We start from the raw sequence: 22,117 nt of genomic DNA, 5'->3' as shown, positions 1-22,117 counted from the left end.
AATGCTGGGGGCTAGGGACAGCCAACCCCTCTCTCTTGTAGCAGTGTTTGTGGCTTACCCTCAGCACCTCCATGGCCAGCTGTGGAAAGTGTTAGTCATAGATGTGAGAGTTCAGCTGGGTGTGTCCCTTCAACTGAATGTGTGTGCTGTGCTTGCAAATGCTCCCAAGTGATTTCTTTTGCCTGCTGGCATCCTCTGTCTTGCTCAGGCTTTATCTCAACCAGCTTTCTTCATCCGTGAACGGTCTCACACAGGCACTGACACTCATGATGTTAGAGAGGTGAAGGGCAGGTAGACCTGCCTATTGCTCACACTGAAGTCTGTGACATCTTACCAGTCTATGCAGTGGCTGCATGGAGATGATGCTTAGGACCTGGGGAAGCCAGGTGGGTCTCTATAGATGAAAGTCATAGATAGGGGAGGTACATCTTCCACGGCTACCCTTGGCGCATATCCTTCCAGGAAGGACCTACATCATTTTAATATGTTCTTTTAGATCCTGTTGCCTTCCTCAAGCAAGACAACAATATTTTATGGCTGCTGGTATAAATTGCTGTAGAATATCTAGGAAGATGAGAATGGATATCTGTCCGTAGTCTACTGAGGGCTGGCTGTCATCAGTCAGAGCGCTAAAACTCCCTCTCTACCATGACTTGACCTGAATCCAGACTCTGGTAGGTCTAGGATATTAACCTCAATTAGATCAGTTTGTGTTTGGCCTTTGGTTACTTTCTACACACATTTGCTGAAGAATGGAAACTTTGACCCTGGGTAGCAGCTGGCTATGATCAGTGAAGCTGCTTTCTCTGTGTTACTGAGACTATTTGTGTCTGAAAGAGGAAGAGAAGATGATTTCCCTGAATGGGGCTTTGATCTTGAATAGCATCTGTTCTGTAGCACTCTTCCCCAGGCCATGACAGCTGTTGTCAGAGTAACAGATAGGAAAATGGGATGTCATGGGTCATTGTTTCCAGGCCCCACCTATTGCAGGTAACCATGGCCATTGTCCTGCTCATAACCTTACAGAGTTCCGTTCTAAAGGTAGTTATTACGATTATTACTTTTTCTTACCCCCTGTCTCAGAACTGGAAGCTATTCCAGAATTAGATTTCTCTAATGATTAATACCTTTATTTTTATTTCCAGTGTAAACTTATATGTGGCTAGTTTATGCCCATTAGTTCTTTTGCTACCATTGTCCTTTAGATTCAGTAGTTCCTTCCCTCTCTGGTGCTTACACCTTGAGGTATTTGTGAACAGAAATCATTTGGCTAAAGGGAATGATCTAGTCAGCAACCTAAGAATTGAAGGAAAGCTGGGAGATAGTGACCATAAGCTAATCACTTTTACCATCCATTGCAAAGCTGGCAAGTCAGTCAGCAATGCAGAAGTCCTCAACTTCAGGAAAGCTGACTTTGATAAGCTCAGGAGGCTTGTTGTTGAGGCCCTAACGGGCCATGACTTGACAGGGACGGGAGTCCAAGAGGAGTGGTTGCTCCTTAAAGGATCGATCCTGAAAGCACAAGGGATGTCCATCCCATCTCTGAGGAAAGGTAGCAAAAGGGCCCAACAACCCCCTTGGCTCAGCAGGGAACAAGTGGATCTCCTACACCTAAAAAGAGAGGCTTATAAAGGACGGAAGACAGGAATCACCACTAAGGAGGAGTATTCTGCACTGGTCCATACCTATAGGGAGCAAACCAGGAAAGCCAAGGCTACAACCAAATTCCAACTGGCTACATGTATCAAGGACAATAAAAAGTCCTTTTTTAGATACGTGAGGGTCAGCATAAAAACAAGGGTAACATTGGACCCCTGCTAAACCAAATGGGACAACTAACAGCTGAAACCCAGAAAAAAGCCAACCTGCTTAATGGGTACTTTGAGTTAGTTTTTCATCAACCCAAAGGGACTGCCCTACCTAGCATGCTACGGGATGGCCAAGGTGAGGGTGAATTTATACATAGCATCAGTGTAGACCTTGTAAAGGAACACCTTGAGAGGCTGGACACCTTCAAGTCAGCGGGTCCTGACAGATTGCACCCCAGAGTACTTAAGGAGCTGGGAGGCATCATAGCCCAGCCTCTGGCAAAGTTATTCAAAAACTCATGGCACTCAGGTGAAGTACCTGCAGACCAGAACGTGGCCAGCTCGCTGCTTTTGCCCAGCAAGCCGGGCTTGGAAAAGGACACTTCATATTGGTGGAACATTTCTACCAATCAGATAACAGCTGGGATGGGCTTGCCCTGCCCCTGCTCAGAGCATTTGGGGGGGGAGGGGGTGTTGCGAGGAGCTCCTGGACCTGATTGAAGACTGCGCTTTGTAGGTCTAGCAGACTTCAGGGGCAGGGCCTCCGGTGCAGAGAAAAGCCCAGCATGCTGAGCACTCTGGGGAGGGACTCAAGAAGAGTGGAGGCACAAACACCTGGGGAGCTCTCCCCCAGCAGGCAATAGGCCCAAGGCTCCTGAAGACACCACTGGAGGAGCAGCCTCGGGAGCAGTGTGAGATCGCTTGGGCTGTTGATGGTGCATGGGAACGGTGTGTGGAGACCCAGCCCTGGGAGCGGTGTGAGACCACTCAGGCCCATCACAGTGCACGGTTTCATGCATGGAGCCCAGGCTTTGGGAGTCGCAAGCGGCAGCTTGAGCCTGCAACCCCAGAGGCAGGCCACACAGGCCATGGGACAGTGCATGGGGCAAGGGCCTTGGGGGCCGCAGTGCGGTGGCCCAGGCCCCATCTCCTGGCAAGTGACCAGGTCCCACAGTGCGCAGGGCAGCACATGGGCCCAAGCCTTGGGAGCCATGGCAGGGCAGCTCAGGCACCATTGTGAGTAACTCTGGCAGGCGGCTGGGCAGGGAGGTGTGCAAGTGGCGCAGAAGGGAGTAGAGCCGGGGAGCAGCGGAGGCACTTCGGTTAGTCACCCGGCATAAGTAAAGATGGTGCTAAAAGAGCCCTCGGTGCTGAGCCAGGGCATGGGGAAACAGTAGTGCTGCAATGTGAGGCTCAGTACCCAGGAGCCAGCAGTGGTGGTGCAGCAGCTGAGAGGAGCTAAGCCGTTGGTGCCCAGAGTGGGGCACAGGATGGGGAGGAGCCCAGCGGCATGGGAGAGGCTGGAGAGGTGCTCCAGCAGAGGAGACCCCATCAAACTGCCCCCTGACCACTGCCACCTGAGGGAGCGTGAGTCATTGGGTCCCTGGGTCCCAGGGGGAAAACATTTGGGGCAGGCAAACCCAGAGAAGGGACTGGGTGAGCAGCTCCCCTGCCTAGTTAAGACTCTAAGGGGAGGGGCCCCTGGTGCTTCCTGGACACCTCTGCCCACTCTAAGGGACCCCATTGAAAAGAGGACTGTCTCTTGCCATGGGTCAGGGAATATATTAAGGAATAGATATTATTAAGATTGTTCATGTTTGTGCCTTTTATTTCGTAATTGAAATGTTGTATTGTGATGTTGTATGGTGTTGATGGTGCTGAAATTGTTTAATTGGGATGGGTAAATAGTGTTATTTAGGGTTTGACCTTGGTAACTGGGTAATGTTCACTGTATAAATATATGTATATGATATTCAGTTTTATGTTTATGTATAACTTAATAAATTGTATATAGTTAAGAACTTTGGGCTTGGGCTAACTCTATAGAGGAAAGAGGGATCTGCTTGAAATTCTCACATCCCTCTCACAGCAGCCACTCCTGCCTACCCATCCCATCCAGGTGAGAATAGGGCACATGCTTGGGTGTACCCAGGTTACAGGAAGAAAGTTAATGTGGTGCCCATCTTCAGGGAAGGGAGGAAAGTACATCCAAGGAACTACAGGCCAGTCAGCTTGACCTCAATCCCTGGAAACATTCTGGAAAAAATCATCAAAGATACCATTCTTGACAAACTGGGTGATAGCAACATCCTGAGGGACAGCCAACACGGGTTTGTTGTGGGTAGGTCTTGCCTGACCAATTTAATCTCCTTCTATGACCAGATGACATATCACCTGGATAAGGGAGAAGAGATTGGCATCATATATCTGGACTTTAAAAAAGCTTTTGATCAGGTGTCCCATGACCTTCTCATGGAAAAATTGGCCAACTGGAGCCTCGGCTTCACCACAATCCAATGGCTAGGGAACTGGCTCTGGGCCCAGACTCAGAGAGTGGTGGTCAACAGAAGTACAACATCATGGGGCTCTGTGACCAGTGGTGTCCCCCAAGGCTCCATCCTTGGACCTGTTCTCTTTAATGTCTTTATCAACTATGTCGATACTGGTGTCAGAAGTGGACTGGCCAAGTTTGCTGATGACACCAAACTTTAGGGTAGAGTGTCTGCACCTGAGGATAGGTTGGTGATCCAGGCTGACTCAGATAGGCTCAAAAAGTGAGCAGATACAAACCTGATGACATTCAATACTGACAAATGCAAGGTACTCCACCTCAGGGTGGGGAAACCCCTAGAATGCTTATAGGCTCAGTAGTGCTACGCCCACTAGCACCACAGCTGAAAAAGACTTGGGGGGGGCATGATTGACCACAAGATGAACATGAGCCACCAATGCGATGTTGCAGCTGGTAAAGTGAACAAAACTCTGGCTTGCATCCATAGATGCTTCTCAAGGAAATCCCAGGATGTCATCCTCCTGCTGTACTTGGCCTTGGTGAGGCCGCAGCTGGAGTACTGCATCCAATTCTGGGCTCCACAATTCAAGAAGGATGTTGAGAAGTTTGAGAGAGTGCAGAGGAGCACTGCGCGCATGATCAGAGGGCAGGAGAACAGACCTTATGATGAGAGGCTGAGAGCCATGGGGCTCTTCAACCTGGAAAAGCACAAGCTCAAGAGGGACCTGGTGGCAGTCTATAAGTACATAAGGGATATGCATCAGGACCTGGGGGAACGCCTGTTCACAGAGCACCCCAAGGGATGACAAGGACCAATAGTCACAAACTCCTCCAAGGCCTGTGGCAGGGGGTCAGGCTAAATGATCTGTTCAGGTCCCTCCTGACCCTAGCTACTATGAAACTATGACGGTTTTAGGCTGGACATAAGGAAAAACTTCTTTACTGTCTGAGCCCCCAAGACCTGGAATAGACTCCCTCTAGAGGTGGTGCAAGCACTTATTTTGGATTCTTTTAGAAACATTTGGATGCTTATCTTGCTGGGATCCTTTGACCCTAGCTGACTTCCTGCCCCTGGGGTTCATCTTGGTGTCAACTATGACTCCAAGATCCATTTCTTCTGCTGTGCTGCTGAGGAGGTTCTCCCCCAGCCTGTAAGTGTGGTGGTGATTCCTTTTTCCCAGGTGCAGACTTTGCACTTGTCTTTCATAGAATCATAGAAGTCAGGTCGAAGAGACCTTATAGATCTTCAAGTCCACCCCCCTGCCAGGGCAGGAGAAAAAACTGGGCTCAAATGATCCCAGCTAGGTAGGCATCAAGCCTCCTCTTAAAGACCCCCCAGGGTAGGAGCCAACACCACTTCCATTGGAAGTTGGTTCCAGATCCTAGCCGTCCTGACCATGAAGTTGTTCTTACGGATGTCTAATCTACACCTCCTCTCCAACAACTTGTGGCCATTATTCCTTGTTATGCGGGGGGGGCGGGGCGCTCGGGGAAACAAGGTCTCTCCCAAACCCTTCTGGTCCCCATTAGTGAATTTATAGACGATCGCCATGTCCCCCCTCAGCCTTCTCTTGTAAAAGCTGAACAGGTTCAGGTCCTGCAGCCTCTCATTGTAGGGGCTGCCCTGTAATCCCCGGATCATGCGGATGGCCTCCTCTGGACCCTCTCCATGTTGTCCACATCCCTCCTGAAGTGGGGCGCACAGAACTGGACACAGTACTTCAGCTGTGGCCTGACCAGTGTTGCATAGAGGGGGAGGATCACCTCCTTGGCCCTACTTGAGATGCACCTGTGGATGCACGACAAGGTCCGGTTAGCCCTGCCAACCCTGATCTCGCATTGTCGGCCCATGTTCATCTTGGAGTTGGTAATGACTCCAAGATCCCTTTCTGCCTCCGTGCTCTCAAGAAGGGAGTTTCCCATCTTATAAGTGTGCTGCTGGTTCTTACTGCCCAGGTGCAGCACCCTGCACTTGTCAGTGTTGAAGCGCACCCTGTTTTTGCTAGCCCAACCCGGTAACCTATCCAAATCTTGCTGCAGTCTTTTCCTCCCTACTAGCGTGCTCACCTCACCCCACATTTTGGTATCATCAGTGAATTTAAACAGGGTGCTTTTCACCCCATCATCCAAATCACTGATAAAGAGATTGAACAGTGCGGGCCCAAGGACCAAGCCCTGGGGGACTCCGCTGCCCACTTCTCCCCAGGTCGAATATGACCCGTTCACCACCACCCTCTGAGTGCAACCCTTCAGCCAGTTTGCAAGCCATCAGACTGTATAGGCATCAATGCCACAGTCACCCAAATTCTTAATGAGGATGGGGTGGGAGACGGTGTCAAAAGCCTTGCTGAAGTCCAGAAAGACTACGTCCATGGCAACACCTGCATCCAAGGCTTTTGTGACCTGATCATAAAAGGCAATCAGGTTGGTCTGACATGACCTGCCCCTAATGAAACCGTGCTGGTTGCCCTTGAGCATTATCTCTGAGGCTGGTCCATCACAGATGTGCTCCGTGATGATCTTCTCAAAGAGTTTCCCTAGGATTGAAGTAAGACTGATGGGCCTTTGTTGAACTGCATCCTGTTCTGTTATGCCCATTTTCCAACCTGTCCAGATCCACCTGAATTCATTCCCTACCCTCTAGTTTGTTAACTTTACCCCATAATTTGGTATCATCCATGAATTTGGATAGAGTGGTCTCCATGCCCTCATCCAAGTCACTGATGAAGATGCTGAACAGCACAGGCCTAGGGACCGAACCTTGTGGGACTCCACTGCTCACATCTTTCCAGGTCAATACCGACCCATCCACCACCACTCCGTGGGTGCGACCCCCCTGAGCCAACATGCCACCCACCTGATCATATAATCATCACCATCACAGCTGCTCAGTTTACTTATGAGAATAGAATGAGATACCATATCGAAGGTCTTCTTAAAATCCAAGTAAATGACATCTACCTCAACTCCTGAATCTAAGCATTTCCTAAAAACGAACAAGGTTAGTCCAGCAGTATCCGCCTGCTATGAATACATGCTGGTTGCCCTTCAGCATTACTTTCCCTGCTGGACTCCAACATATGTGATCCTTAATAATTTTTTCAAAGGGTAAAGGTGAGACTCTAACTGGTCAAAAGTTACCAAACAGCCATACCAGTGACTCTGCTATGACACTGGCCAGTTCTTTTAGCACCTTCGGATGAAGATCATCTAGGCCTGCTGATTTAAACACATCCAGTCCTTCCAAGTGCCTCTTCACCAAGTTGGCACTAACAGTTGTTGGGCTGGTTTCCCTTTTGTGCCTGTCTATGATCCGATTGGAAGATTTGTCTTGATCTGTGTTCAGGAATACAGAAGCGAAAACTCATTAAAGAGCTCAGCCTTGTCCCGCCTATCTGTCACTGTTCTAATTACTTAGTTTGTCCTGTAGGGGTCCTATGCTACCCTGCACCTTCTTTTTATACCCTATACACCTGAAGAAGGACTTTTTGTTGTCTTTAATTTTTGTTGCCAGCCTAAGTTCCATTTCTGCTTTGACCTTTCTAACTGCTTCTCTGCAAATGCGGGCCAAGTAGGTATAGTCTGCCTTGGTAGCTACCCCCTGCTTCCACAGCCTATATACCTCTTTTTTGCCCCTAGGCTTCCCTGGATTTCCCTGTTCAGCCAGGAGGATTTCTTGGCCCCTTTGCCCTCTTTCTTGCACAATGGGATTGTCTCCTTCTGCACCCAAAAGATTGCTCCCTTTAGGAATGACCACTCTTCCTGGACTCCCATCTCACCAATCCTCCTGTTCTTCACTGCTTCACTAACTGATTTCCTGAGCACACTGAAGTTAGCCTTTCTGAAGTCTAGCACTTCTGCCCTACTTGTTATCTTTCCCACCCCATGCCAGATAGTGAATTCAATTAATTAACTTGTCCTCCTGCTTAACACAAATAATTACGATGTCATAGGGATAACGGAGACCTGGTGGGTCTCCACCCATAACTGGACCATGGGTATAGATGGCTATACCCTGTACAGAAGAGATCAAATGGACAAAAGGGGCAGAGGGTGTAGCGTTCTATGTCAAGGAGATCTACATGTCCCTGCAAGCCAATATTGGTGACCAGGGTGGAAAACTGGATATCCTCTGGGTTAAAATATGTGGGGAACATGGCACAGGGGACACAATGGTGGGAGTCTACTACAGACCTCCCATCCAAAGTCAGGAGCTTGACCAGGAGTTCACCCGGAAATTGGCTAAGGCTGCATGCTCCCGGTGCATGATTGTCATGGGAGACTTCAACTACCCAGCCATCTCATGGGAGGGTAGTGCTTGGCTAAATCCGAGTGGTGGCAAAGCTTCCTCTCATGCATGGATGAGCTCTACCTGACACAGGAAGTCTACGGGCCAACGAGAGGTAAAGCGCTGCTCGACCTGGTACTGGCAACTGGGGACGACCTAATCAGTGACCTAACAATCGATGGGAAGCTGGGTGACAGCGACCATGGGCTGATCACCTTCACCATCTGCCGTAAAGCTGACAAGACAGTCAGCAATACAAAAGTCCTCGACTTCAGGAAAGCTGACTTTGACAAGTTCAGGAGGCTTGTTGGTGAGGCCTTAAGGGACCACATCCCAAAGGGGAGGGGAGTTCAAGAAGAGTGGTTGCTCCTCAAGGGCATCCTTGATGCACAAGCTAAAGCTATTCTGTCTCGGAGGAAAGGCAGCAAAAGGGCACAACAGCCCCCCCGGCTCTCTAGGGAGCCAGCAGACCTCCTGTGTCTAAAAAGAAAGACCTATAAAGAATGGAGGATGGGATCCACTTCCAAGGAGGAATATTCTGCACTGGTCCAGTCCTGCAGGGAGCAAACAAGGGCAGCCAAGGCTGTGACTAAACTCCAACTTGCTGAAGTCCCTTTTCAGCTATGTGGGGAGCCGGAGGAAAAGCAAGGGCAACATTGGCCCCCTGCTAAACCAGAAGGGACAACTGACAACTGACGCCCAGAAAAAAGCCAACCTACTAAATGGGTACTTTGCGTTGGTCTTTCATCAATCCCACAGGACGCCCCTGCCCATTACGAGACAGGGAGGCCCAGATGAGGGAGAGTCCTTGTCCTCCATCAATGCTGACCTTGTGAAGGAACACCTTGAGAGGATGGATACCTTCAAGTCAGCCAGCCCTGACAATCTGCACCCCAGGGTACTCAAGGAGCTGGCGAGCATCATAACCCAGCCTCTGGCACAGATCTTTGAGACCTCCTGGCGCTCTGGTGTAGTGCCCGAAGACAACTGGCAACTGGTTCACATTCACAAAATGTCTATGAAATGGTCAGGTTACCTTGTGTACCCCATCAGGTCATCCCCTGTAGCCAACACCAAGTCCAGCAAGGAGCTTTCCCGTAGTGGGATCATATACCTCCTGTGTTAGGTGCAGGTTCTGTATGTAGGTTAAAAACCTACATGAATGGCTGGATCTAGCTGACTGCTCCTCCCAGCAGATATCAGGGTAGTTTAGGTCACCCATGACAGCCACACCCCTGGACTATACGGCCTCTGAGAGCTGCCTTGAGAATTCCAGGTCTAGCTGATTCTTCTCATGTGGCAGCCTGTAGTAGACCCCCACTACCAAGTCCCTTTCCCCATACCCCCCTTGTATTCTGCCCCACAGTACCTCAATTTGCCCCTTCTCTGATCCCATCTTGATTATGGAAGATATATCCTTTGGCTTTGAAAAGTTAGCCCCTTAGAAGCCCCAAGTGTATATATCACTGGTTAAGACATGTCCTCTGTCCATAATGAATATAATCAGGCCATAAGTACTGGTCCACAATTTGGATTCTTCCTCCCCAGGTTCATTTGACATGCCCTAGGTAGGTTTGGTGCTGCAGTCTCTGCCCTATTCTCTGACTATTCCAGGCTCCTGCAGGCCATTTCTCCTGACCAACTGTAGCAGGTACTGTGTGTGCTGCCATTTTAAGGGCCTGGAGCTGCAGCCGCCAGGTGTCTGATGAGGTCAGAGGTCATTTTAGATTTAGGGCTGCCTATATAATCAGGGCAGTTCTGCTGCTGGGCCAGGCAACAACATCGCCTGGCTGGAGGGCTGCTATTATCATCTGGATGTAAGGGAGGAGCTGTAGGGGTTGGTAAGGACGCTCCTGGTCCTGGGTACGACCTAAAACTGCACCCTGCTGGGAGTGGGTGGCCTGGTGGGGCTCCCAGTGGTGCGGGAGCCCCCAGGAAATGGCAGGCCAGTTACCACCCCAGTGAAAGGCGGGTCGGGGTGCCTTAACCCCTAGCTCCCGTGACTGGGTGGGTTACCCCTTGTTTGGAGGGCCCAGAGGGTGGACCCTCGGAAAATGAGAAAAGGGCTATAGACTCAGGCCTGTCTGAGTTTCCCCTGACTGGTCCATGCTGGGGCCAGGACCAGAAGGGTTGAAGGGCCAGGGGCCCACTGCAAGGGACACCCAAGAGCTGAGGGCCTGGGGTCCTGACTGGCCTGGAGGTGGGCCAGGGCTAGATGAGCCGAAGGTCCCAGTGCGGGGATCACACCTGGAAGGGGAAGCAGCTCAGGAAGTCCATCCTTCTCTCACCTCATCAGGGGGGATCAGCAGGCACTGGGGAAGTCACTGTTTCCCCAAGCACCGCCAGGAGTGATCAGGAATAATGGTCACAAGTTGGCAGAGGGCAGGTTTAAGTTAGATATCAGGAGGCGATATTTCACAGTCAGGGCGGCTAGGGTCTGGAACCAGCTTCCAAGAGAAGTGGTGCAGGCTCCTACCCTGGGGGTGTGAAGAGGAGGTTAGATGAACATCTTGCTGGGGTTATTTGACCCCAGTATTCTTTCCTGCCATGGCAGGGGGTCGGACTAGATGATCTGCTCAGGTCCCTTCTGACCCTACAAACTATGAAACTATGGTGCCTGGTATGACAGCAGAAGAGTCCGCCTGAGGAGGAATCCAGGTGGGGTTCAATAGGAGGATTCTGTGGCCCACTGTGGGGGCTGGTGATTGAAGGAACATCGAGATGTCATCTGCAAGGCTTGGGCTGCAGTGTAGGGGAAGAAAGGAGCTGCAGATAGTGCCCCCTTGCATTGGGGTGGGAAATGGGCAGCCTCCCATTTAATTGACATCTATTAATCAATTAACATCAAGGCATGGCAGACAAGAATGCGGGCGGTTTGCCCAAGAACAGGTGGGCAGGTCGCAGGGAAAGTAGCCCCGAGCAGGCCCCTGTTACATCTACCTGGGCTTAACAGTTCCTCTCAGTTCAGAGTCGTTTGGGGACCAGGGTTGCGTGAGGCTTCAGACACAGCTTTGGATCCAGAGAAGCTTTGGATGCTTTGGGGTCCAAAGCAGCACGTCCAGGTCGAAGCACTGGCCTCATTAGGCCTCCTGAAGTGGTTTGGAGCTTCCAAAACACTTTGGAGCCTCCTCAGAGATCCGGCCATAGGGTATAATGGGGAAATAATAAAATATCTATAACATTGGGGCCCCTGCAAGACACGCTAGGAAATCTGGTCATCATACCAGACAACAAAGCTAACCTATTTAACAACTTTTTTGCCTTCATTTTCCTGAGCAGGGTCCGGATCAGCCACCCCACCGTGACCCCCTCAGGTCCCAGGGGAGGCACATCTAGGCCAAGGGTAAGTGAGGAGCTAGTCAGGGAACTTCTGGAGGGACTGGATGTATTTAAATCAGCTGTCTGGACGATCTCCACCCCAGAGTACTGAGGGAATTAGCTGAGGTCATTGCAGGACCCCTGGCACAGCTGTACGAGCACTCGTGGTGCTCTAGTGTTGTGCCAGAGGACTGGAAGAGGGCTAATGTGGTTCCCATCTTCAAAACGGGGAGGAAGGAGGACCTGGGGAACTATAGGCCAGTTAGTCTTACCTCAATCCTGGGTAAGCTTTTTGACACACATCCACGAGGGGCCAGCAGGGGACTGCATGCTTAGGGGCAACCAACAGGGGTTCATTAGAGTCAGGTCCTGTCAGATCAACCTGGTGGCCTTTTATGACCAGGTCACCAAATCCTTAGATGTAGGGGTAGCAGTGGACATAGTATTCCTGGATTTTCGGAAGGCCTTCAATACTGTCTCTCACCCCGTTCTCATTAAGAAACTGGGGGACTGTGGTGTCAACACCCACACAGTCAATTGGGTTGCCAACTGGCTGGAGGGCCGCACCCAGAGAGTGGTGGTGGACAGGCCATTTTTGACCTGGAGGGATGTGGGCAGTGGGGTTCCCCAGGGCTTGGTCCTCGGGCCTGCACTGCTCAACATCTTCATCACTGACTTGAATGAGGGGGTAAAAAGCACCCTGTTTAAATTTGCAGACAACACTAAGATGTGGGGGGATGTGGGCATGCTAGACGGGAGGAATAGGTTCCAATTGGACCTAGACAGGTTACAAGGGTGGGCGGATGAGAATAGGATGGGACTCAACACTGACAAGTGCAAGGTGCTACATCTGGGGGGGAAGACCTGGCACCATACCTACACGCTGGGGAACTCCCTTCTCATCAGGGCAGAGGCAGAAAAGGATCTTGGAGTCATTATTGATGCCAAGATGAACATGGGCCAGCAGTGTGGGGATGTGGTCAGGAAGGCCAACCACACCTTGTCATGCATCCACAGATACATCACAAGCAGGTCCAAGGAGGTGATCCTCCCCCTCTATGTGGCACTGGTCAGGCTGCAGCTGGAGTACCGCATTCAGTTCTGGGCGCCGCACTTCGGGAAGGATGTGGACATCATGGAGAGGGTCCAGAGGAGGCCACTCGCATGGTCAGGGGGCAGCAGGGCAGGCCCTACGCGGACAGGCTACGGGACCTGAACCTGTTCATCCTCCACAAGAGAAGGCTGAGGGGGGTTTTAGTGGCCATCTACAAACTAGTCAGAGGGGACCAGCAGGCACTGGGGGAGTCCCTTTCCCCCCGTGCATGACCAGGAGTGACTAGAAATAACGGTCACAAGCTGGCAGAGGGTAGGATTCCGACTAGACATCAGGAGGCGTGACTTCACAGTCAGGGCGGCTAGGATCTGGAACCAACTTCCAAGCGAAGTGGTGCTGGCTCCTACCTTGGGGGTCTTTAAGAGGAGGCTGGATGAATACCTTGCTGGGGTCATTTGATCCCACTACTTTTTCCTGCCATGGCAGGGGGTCGGACTTGATGATCTGCTCTGGTCCCTTCCGACCCTACCAACTATGAAACTATGAAACATTGAATTTTGTTGTTTGTTGTCTGATTTTGGATGAAATTTTCAGGGGTGGGAGAATCCACAGAGAGCATGAAGCCTACCATGTTTCAAGAAGATTGGTGCAGGGGTTTGGGGGGAACTCCACCCCAAATTTGTGAAAGCAAAACTCATGTCACATCTAGGCATTACAACATAGCAGGGTGAAAACTGCAGGGGTGATTGCTGCCAACTTGCACAGGCCTACTGGGGACCCGATTCCTGTATTGTTGGATCACTCATCCTGATCATGAATGAGGCTGTTTATGTAAAGACAGTTCCTAAGTCCATTCCCAACCCCAAATGCTTCAGTCTACAGGACAAGTAGGACCAGGCCAAGTAGAGAATGAAACTTTGGGACCCCCAGTCAAAAATATTAATGCAATCTAAATCCATCATATCTGGTATGACCCCCTTAGCCATTAGGATAACTGTTGAGTTCTTTGGCAAGTACTCGAATCCATAAAAGCACTGATTTTCTTTAGTGCTAGTGGCTCTGATATCCTCTTTGTAGTCAGTGGCTTTTGTTTCCACTTTATATTTCTTGCATTATTTTACCAGGGAGAGAAGGTTAGACACACAAAATGGCTTCTCACAGCATTTCTCCTTCCATTTTCTTGGATACTGATATTTTTTTCTACTGGTAACTCCCCAGATTTTCAAAACTGTTTGATAGTCAGTAAGTTTGTTAATGTTTTCAGAGGAATGTCACCTGGCCAGAGGATCTGGGTTGGCCCTTGTGCTCTGGAGTCCTATGCTGCTAGCTCAAGGACACATCCAGATAATTATTATTTATAAACAGTGACTCCATCATGGCTCCTTTGTGGCAGGATGCTGCCCCACATGCTCTGCCCCACATGCTTGCAATCTGGGTTATGGACAGGGTGTCACCAGTGATGGCGAAATAACAATGGAGAAAATGACTTGACCTTGGCTGCAGCTGAAGCTGTCACATCCAGGACTGCAGCCATGGCAGGAAGTTGCAGTGAGATCTAGCTAGGCCATTCCTCCCACCCACTGCCCCAAACCAAGCACTATGCAGGGGAGACCCTGGCACACCAGGGACACTAGAACTTGGGTAGTGCCATGTCTCCCCAGACCACTTTATCCCGGAGAAAAGAGGGCAGAGAGGAGCCAGCCAGTCAGGCAGGAGCAGCTAGAGCCAGGCCCATCTGCTACTGAGGGAATTCTTTGCTGTTTCACCTGGGCTGTTCGCCCTGCTCAGGTGGGCTGTCTGCTGCACTCCCACTCTTAGACTTCCTTTATCTTCATGCAGACACCCCCTCACCTGGACCTCTCTGCCCCCTCTTCTGTCACCTCTCTTTCTATTTAGCTGGTCCCTGCCTAATTAAATATACCTCAGAAATGTCTCAAACCATGGAGCTGATATGCCATTTGCTGCCATCACACTTTTCTCTTCTGCTCATGTATTCTGTCCCTTTTCTTCCACCTCCTTTTGTCTGCCCTATATAGACTGTAAACTTTTTGGGCCAGAGACTGTCTGCTACTGCTTGGCTGGCACATCGGGGTTCTTTGTAGGCTGTGGTTGTCAGCAGTGGTAGCAGTCCCTTGATATGAGGATGACAGTTTTCCAGCAGACATGGAAGTCATCGGTGAGTTCAGAGATGACTGAAGAGGCCAGTCTGAGATCTTCACTTTCAACCGCAGATTTCATAGATTTCATAGACATCAGGGCTGGAAGGGACCTCGGGAGATCATCGAGTCCAGCCCCCTGCCCAAAGGGCAGGAAGTCAGCTGGGGTCATAGGATCCCAGCAAGATAAGCATCCAATTTACTCTTGAAGGTGTTCAATGTAGGTGCTTGAACCACCTCCGCTGGCAGACTGTTTCAGACCTTGGGGGCTCGGACAGTAAAGTACACATGGTTCCAGAAGGAAGGAGTGGATCTTGGTGATGTTTTGTCACAACTCTTTCATTTTCTCTCTCTCATCTATTTGCCTCCATAGTAAGGTGAGTTTGCTCAAAATGGTCAATGTTTTGTCATATTCCATAGCACCACTGGGGATGATTCAGTGCTCAAGCCTCCCAGGTATTGATGTTAATATTCTTGTGGACAGGGTGTGTGACTGATAGACCACACTGATTGGTGCAGACTATGGACCTAGCAAAAGCTTGAATTATGAATATTATGTGCAATCAATAATTGATAAATTTGCATTTAAATCATAAGCAGTGGCCTGGGAAAGTAGAATAAGAATCTGTGTATGAAGTCTCCAATATGAGAGAGGGCCAAGAATGAATACAGTATAACTTCATAAATCTGGATATAAAAAATCCAGAATTCTTGAAAATCTGGCACAATGGGGAGTAGCAGTGGCCGGTCCCGGAGCAGCAGAGGGGGAAGCTTGCACGCGGCAGCTGCTGGTACCATCTACCACCCTACGCCATCGTTCTGCGTGCGACTGCTGCTCTGGGACCGGCCACTGCTTCCCCGCACGCCCTTCCCCCCCTCTCCCCCAGCTCTGTGACCGGCTACCACCCCAGTTTAAAAAATCCAGCAGGTGCTGGGTGCTCGGTCCTGAGTATACACCAGCTTTATGAGGTTATACTGTAACTGCTTTTTGGAAAACTGCAACAGCAGTGAAAAGTAACAACTGATGTTCTGCCTTTTGATAACAATTGAGCTGTATGTAGTCAGCTAGAATCCTGTTGCAATAGTAATGTCTTTCTTAACCTGTTGTCAGCTTTGGCCACTTTTGATGGATTCAGCTAAGGTGCAGAAACATGCCTAAAGCAGGCCAGGAAGCCTGTTCTAGTGTAAGCCTTGGCTAGTTGTAACATCTGAATAATCAAAAAAAATAAATGGCTCATGGCAAGTTGCTTTCCCAGGTGGTGGGGGAAAAAGATAAGAAGTCCTCCCACCCAGGATTTTACTTTTCACAAGGGAAAAGGCCTCAGCCAACTGGCATCTTCCAAGTCCACAGAAACTGGTCCAATCCAGTTCCCAAAGTCTCAGTGTAGCAAAGTAATTTGAATAACTCCAATCAGAATGTTAATTTAAATAGCCCACGTATAAAAATAGGGTGTAAATATGGATTTTTGGGGAAGACCTATGAAAATTCAAGACACTCTCAGGAGATGCTGATAAGGAGGGAGAAGATGCAGGTAAGGGACTCTCAGGAAGAGATTGCCCACTGGTGCTATCTGGATCCTGTTGAAGCAGGAGGACTGTGACTGTGTTAAACTGCGCTGCACACTCCGGCCCTGGCATGTAGCAGCAGAATCTCATGGCCAACTGTTGAAAGCTGCAGAAAGAGGTGAATAGTCTGGGTGTGGTGGTGTGTTCTGCTCCCACAGCCCCCAGGGAGTCTCAGTTTTACCAGTGCTTGCTCTGGGCTGTGTCCTGGTATGCAGCTGGCTGGTGAGACACCCAGGAAGTTGGCTGAGATCACATGCTGAAGGTTGGTTGCCACAGTTTTCTTATCAATTGCCTGGGAACGGGAGGAATGTTGGCAGTGAGTCAGCGTTTGGGATCTGGCAGCGTCATGTCTATTACGATAAGAAGTCAGTGCCTGGATCAGGTATATTTTTGGTGTAATCTTTAACAAGAACAAAATTAGGTAAAGCAATTTCCCTGAACACAGTAGAAATCAGTCAGAAATCTCCATGTGTCACTTCAACAAGCTTTGTGCCCTAGAACCTGCCCCCCTGCTTCCTCTTGGGACCACGCTCACAATGATTCTTCCAGACTTTCTGTTTCTAATGTGCACAGGCCATAAGACGCATGTCTTAGCCCCTGCAATTGGGGAAACCCCTCAGCCCAGGCAGCTGAGCTTTGACCTGTCATGAGCCCCAGGCAAACTCTACTACATTCAACTACCTCTACTGAAAGGGCTTAATTGCTCCTTGCACTGGTTTGAAAAGAATGTGTTGCACACCCATTAATTTTAACTAGGTCTGTGATCATGGAAGCAAGTTTTGTTTGGTAACATCATTCTGAATACAGCAGCACTCCAACCTATCACAACATGAGATCAAACTCAGCTGGTAGCTGCCATAAGTACCTTTCATTATCCCAAGGACAGTACCATTTTCTCTGCTTCCCAGTGGGGGGGAAGGGTGCTCTGCATTAGGCTTTTAAGGACAGGGCAGGCTGTTGTCTATAGAGCTGTTGGAAATTTGCTTTGCCAAAAGAAGCAACAATTATTTCTGTTAGCAGAGGACATGGTTGCCCTTTGCTGCTTTTCTCTGGGCTGTGGGGGAATTCACCTGTTACCCAGGTGGTAGCTCAGATAACCCTATAGCCGGGGTGGGCAATTATATTAGGCAGACGGCTGCTTACTGAGTTTTGGCAAGCCATCAGGGGCCACATCACATGCAGCCCAGGGCAGATAAATATTATTTAAAAAAATTTTTTAGGGGCCCTGCAGGCTGGATAGAATGGCCTGACAGGTCACATCCAGGCCCTGGGCTGCATTTTGCCCACCCTTGCCCTATAGGCTTCACACGCTTCAGCAGTATGGGATGAGTCTACATCAGCGCAGGTTGGGAGAGGTATGTTGTTTGATTTGGATCAGTGTTTCCTGCCCTTTCTGGTTCTTGAATTTGAACTTTTCTGCAAAGCAGGACCAGCAGCTGATACAGCAGCAGCATAAAGGCAAAGACCTTTTTTCCTATGACTGGAAAAAACAGCTATTGCAGATAGAGAAGAGTTGAATATGCTTGGTGTAGGTCCTGCCGTAGCATCTCCCTCATCTTTCCTTCCAGGGGCAGGGAGAGTAGAATGCAATGATCATATATGTGGCAATAAAATTACCACTGCTGTCCAATTACATACCCACATATCGTATAGATAAAGTCTCCACCAGATGGAAGAACTCCACTTGCTTAAGAGAAGCAGAGTGTGTCCCCCTCTGTAACTTCCATGAGCCCATTCAGGAGCTAAACTTCCCAGGTCTGGATTTTTGGGTTCATTTTTCCTTCCACAGTGCCAGCACCAGCATAACACTAGGTTACGTGTTGCTCAGGAGCAAAGCTGAAGTGATGCGGCCAAGGCAGTGCCATATGCAGGGGCAGTGGCACCTGGTTGCCACCAGGCTGCTGGTACGATTGTACAATTGGGGCAGTACCATTTTCTCTGCTTCCCAAGCAGTGCTGTACCTAGACTCCTGGTGGCCCCAGACAAACTTTTAGTATCAGGCCCCCTTTCGCCAGAGATAACGATTTTTTTGTTGCCAAAGTCTTTATCACATCTGTGGTATTGATGTCTTTAAATAGTTTGTTCTCAGTTGATAACATTGCCAGTCCCATATATGCACAATATTCAAACTTTTTTTGCAATTGTAACTTTTAAAAAAAATTTGGGGCCCCTTTCTGTCTGGGCCCTGGGTGGCTGCCCAATTTGCCCATGCTTGTGTCTGAGTCTGTCCCCAGGTGGACACCTGGGGGCAGCTGCCCTGATTGCCACACCCTAGTTACACCACTGCTTAGGAGCTGGGCAGCACGTCAGCCTCCCACCTGAACACCCACTTTGCGTAACTGTGCCGAGAGGCTTCTGGGCTGCAGCACAGTGGTGCCCGTGCAGCTCCCAGGCTCTCAGTAACACATGGTGCACTGCCAGCAGCTCACCATAACAGCTGTCTGGGGAGTGCAGCGGTCTTGCTGCTCTCTAGGTGTCTGGCACACTGCTAGATTATCATATCTGCCAGGGAGGCTTGCTTTTCACCTCGCAGCCTCATCCAAAAGTCTTCTGGCATGATTTCATAGATTTCATAGACATTAGGGCTGGAAGGGACCTTGCGAGGTCATCGGATCCAGCTACCTTCCCAAAAGGCAGGAAGTCAGCTGGAGTCAGATGACCCCAGCAAGATAAGTATCCAAATGCAACTTGAACATGTCCAGAGTAGGTACTTGCACCACTTCTGGGTGGAGTCTATTCCACACTCTGGACACTTGGACAGTAAAAAAGTTTTTCCTTATGTCCAGTCTAAAACAGTCCTCCAGTAGTTTGTGGCCATTGAACCTTGTCTTTCCTACAGGAACCCTAGTGAACAGATATTTTCCCAGTTCCTGATGCACACCCCTTATGTACTTACAGTCTGCCACCAAGCCCCCTCTGAGACTATGCTTTTCCAGGCTGAAGAGTCCCATGCCTCTCAGCCTGTCCTCATAAGGCCTGCTCTCTTGACCTCTGATCATGCATGTGGCTCTCCTCTGGACTCTGGAGATTCTCCACATCTTTTAAAAGTGTGGAGCCCAGAACTGGATGCAGTACTTCAGCTGCAACCTCACCAAGGCTGAGTAAAGTGGAAGAATGACATCTTGGGTCTTGTTTGAGATGCATTAGTAGATGCAAGCCAGGGTTTTATTTGCTTTGCCAACTGTGGGATAGCACTGGTGGTTCATATTCATCTTGTGGCCAATCATGACCCCCCAAGTCTCTTTCAGACGTAGTACTAGTGAGTGATGTGTGGCACAAGTCCTGCTAAGTTCAGAGGGAACACCTTTGTCCCTCTGCAGATGCCATGGGGAACCTCAATCATAGTCTGGAAAAATCATTGGCCAGTTTAGCCCCCTCAGCTAACAGGTGTCTCAGAGAGAGGCAACTGGTGAACACAACAGAATGTCAGCCTCAGCCTGACCCAGGCACAGTCTGTGGCGGGAAAGCCCCCTACCAGCCTTATTGTCAGTGGCTTGCTCAGTCTGCGTTGCATTGCAGGAGCCTGGCCTGACGGGAGCTGGCTTTCTCCCAAGAGATGCTGTTATTTCTGCTCTTTTTTTGTTTTTCTAGGAGTTCAGTGCTTAACAATGAAAAAGGGAGTAGAGGCTAAAAAAGCCTTGAACTTTCTTAACCTTGTTGGCAGCTTGAATTCATCTAGCTGCTTGCTTTCTCTTTGTTCCCTGTAGCCTTGAACTTGCCTGCTTGAATGATGGGTGTAGAGGCTCTGTCTCTAAGTCACCTGCAAGCAGGTTAGTGCTCACATGATAGAGGAGGCTGTTACTGCAGTGATAGGCAGGGCAGGGCAGAGCAAAAGGCTCTCTGCTATTTCAGTCATAGAGCTGGCAGGGACCTCAGCACATCAGCTATACCAGTGGTTCTCATTTTTTGTATCAGGACCCATTTGTAAACATCAGTGGCCAGTCCCCATCCAGTGCCCCTCACTCCTGCCCCACTGCCCCCAGCCTCCTGTGTGTGGGGCAGAGGGGGTAGGGGGGGTATGGAGTAGAGGGGGCCCCAAACAGCTCCTTACAGACTACAAGTCTGCCAGCCTGCAAGGGAAAACCCACTGTTTCCCATTTTTTTTTCCTTTAAAGGAGAATCCATTTTTAAAGTTTGTTTGTGACCCTTTTATATATTCTTGTGGCCCACTTTTGGGTCGCGACCCATGGGTTGATAAACACCGATCTAAACCACCCTCCTCCTAGTCACATTTGTTTCAGCTGCAGCTAAAGGCTTCCTGTGACAGATTCCGCAGGTTTTGTATGTTAAGTGTCCGTGTATCTATATATGTATATATAATATTACATCCGGGTGAGGATGCTCTAAGGACCTCAGTAAACTAGATGGTAGTAATGGCAGGTGGTGTGTTCAAAGGGCAGAAGAAAAGGAGAGTGACTGGAAGGATGGACAGCTTGGCAACTGTCCCCTTGTCCTCACGTGTAAGGCTGAAGTGGGCCATGTTGTCTCGTTCGTTTGGGCTGATTGAGGAGATGCTTCCTGTTTGCTGGAGGTTTGGCTGTCGAAGACTTTCTGTGGGAACTGTAAAGGGGCAGGCTCAGGATACAAGCAGCGCAGAAGAGACACCACAGCAGAGGAGACAAGGCAGGAAAAATATTTATTACTCATTAAACACCAAACATGTGAGAAAAAGGTACAGAAGGATTGACACCCAAGAACCTGGAACAGAAGATGGGCCAAGGGCCCTTGAGACTATGAGGATGTTTCCTGCATTTGTGCACAGGGGTCTCTGGCCTGTGCTACCCAGGAGCTCCGAGAGGACTGAATGGGCCATTCTGGCCTTAAACAATAGGCCTGTGTGAATAGGGATTCAGATTTGGATTTGACCAGTTTGGATGCCAGCAATTCGATCCAGAGATTCAAATCACTTTTCCAATTTGATTTGGCTGAATCGGCTTTGGAAGATTTGGAGCCGATTCGGAAAGATTCAGCCATACAGTATAACGGGGAATCAATTAAGTAACTATAACTTTGTTTTTTGGCTGATTCAGATGAAACTTGCAGGGATGGTAGTCTCTGCTGAGGGCATGAAGCCTGTCAAGTTTCAAGGACATAGGTGCAGGCATTTCTAGGAAACTGCACCTCAAGCTGCTGACAAGCAAAACTTGTGTCGTGTGTGTTAAGCCACAGAGGGTGAAAACTGCAGGGGTGCTAGCCCCTGCTGAGGCCACCAACCTGCTAAGTTTCAAGTGGATAGGTGCAGGGGTTTCTGGGAAACTGCACCTCAAACTGCTGACAAACAAAACTCATGACATAGGTGACACTGTGTGTAAGGTACAGGGGAGTGAAAACTGCAGGCCTGCTAGCCCCTGCCTGCCAGCTGTCAAGAAGCTAGGAGCAGGGGGTGTTCTGGGGCCCTGCACCTCTGGCTGCTAACAGGCAAAACTCATGACATGGGTGCTTGTGCAACTGTCTCTCTCTTAGGGTGCAGGGGAGTGCAAAATACTGCAGGCCTGCTAGGCCCTGAAGCCTGCCAGCTGTCAAGGAGATAGGTACAGGGGGAGTCTGGGTTCTGGGGTCCTGCACCTCTGGCCGTAGGCAGGCAAAACTCGTGACATGGTTGGGTGACACTGTGTGTGTGTGTTCGGGTGTGCC

The sequence above is a fragment of the Crocodylus siamensis genome, chromosome 3, assembly GCF_052110815.1.
Source record: "Crocodylus siamensis isolate JL-2025a chromosome 3, ASM5211081v1, whole genome shotgun sequence".
Classification (NCBI taxonomy): Eukaryota; Metazoa; Chordata; order Crocodylia; family Crocodylidae; genus Crocodylus; species Crocodylus siamensis.
Note: the sequence above shows the minus strand (reverse complement) of the source record.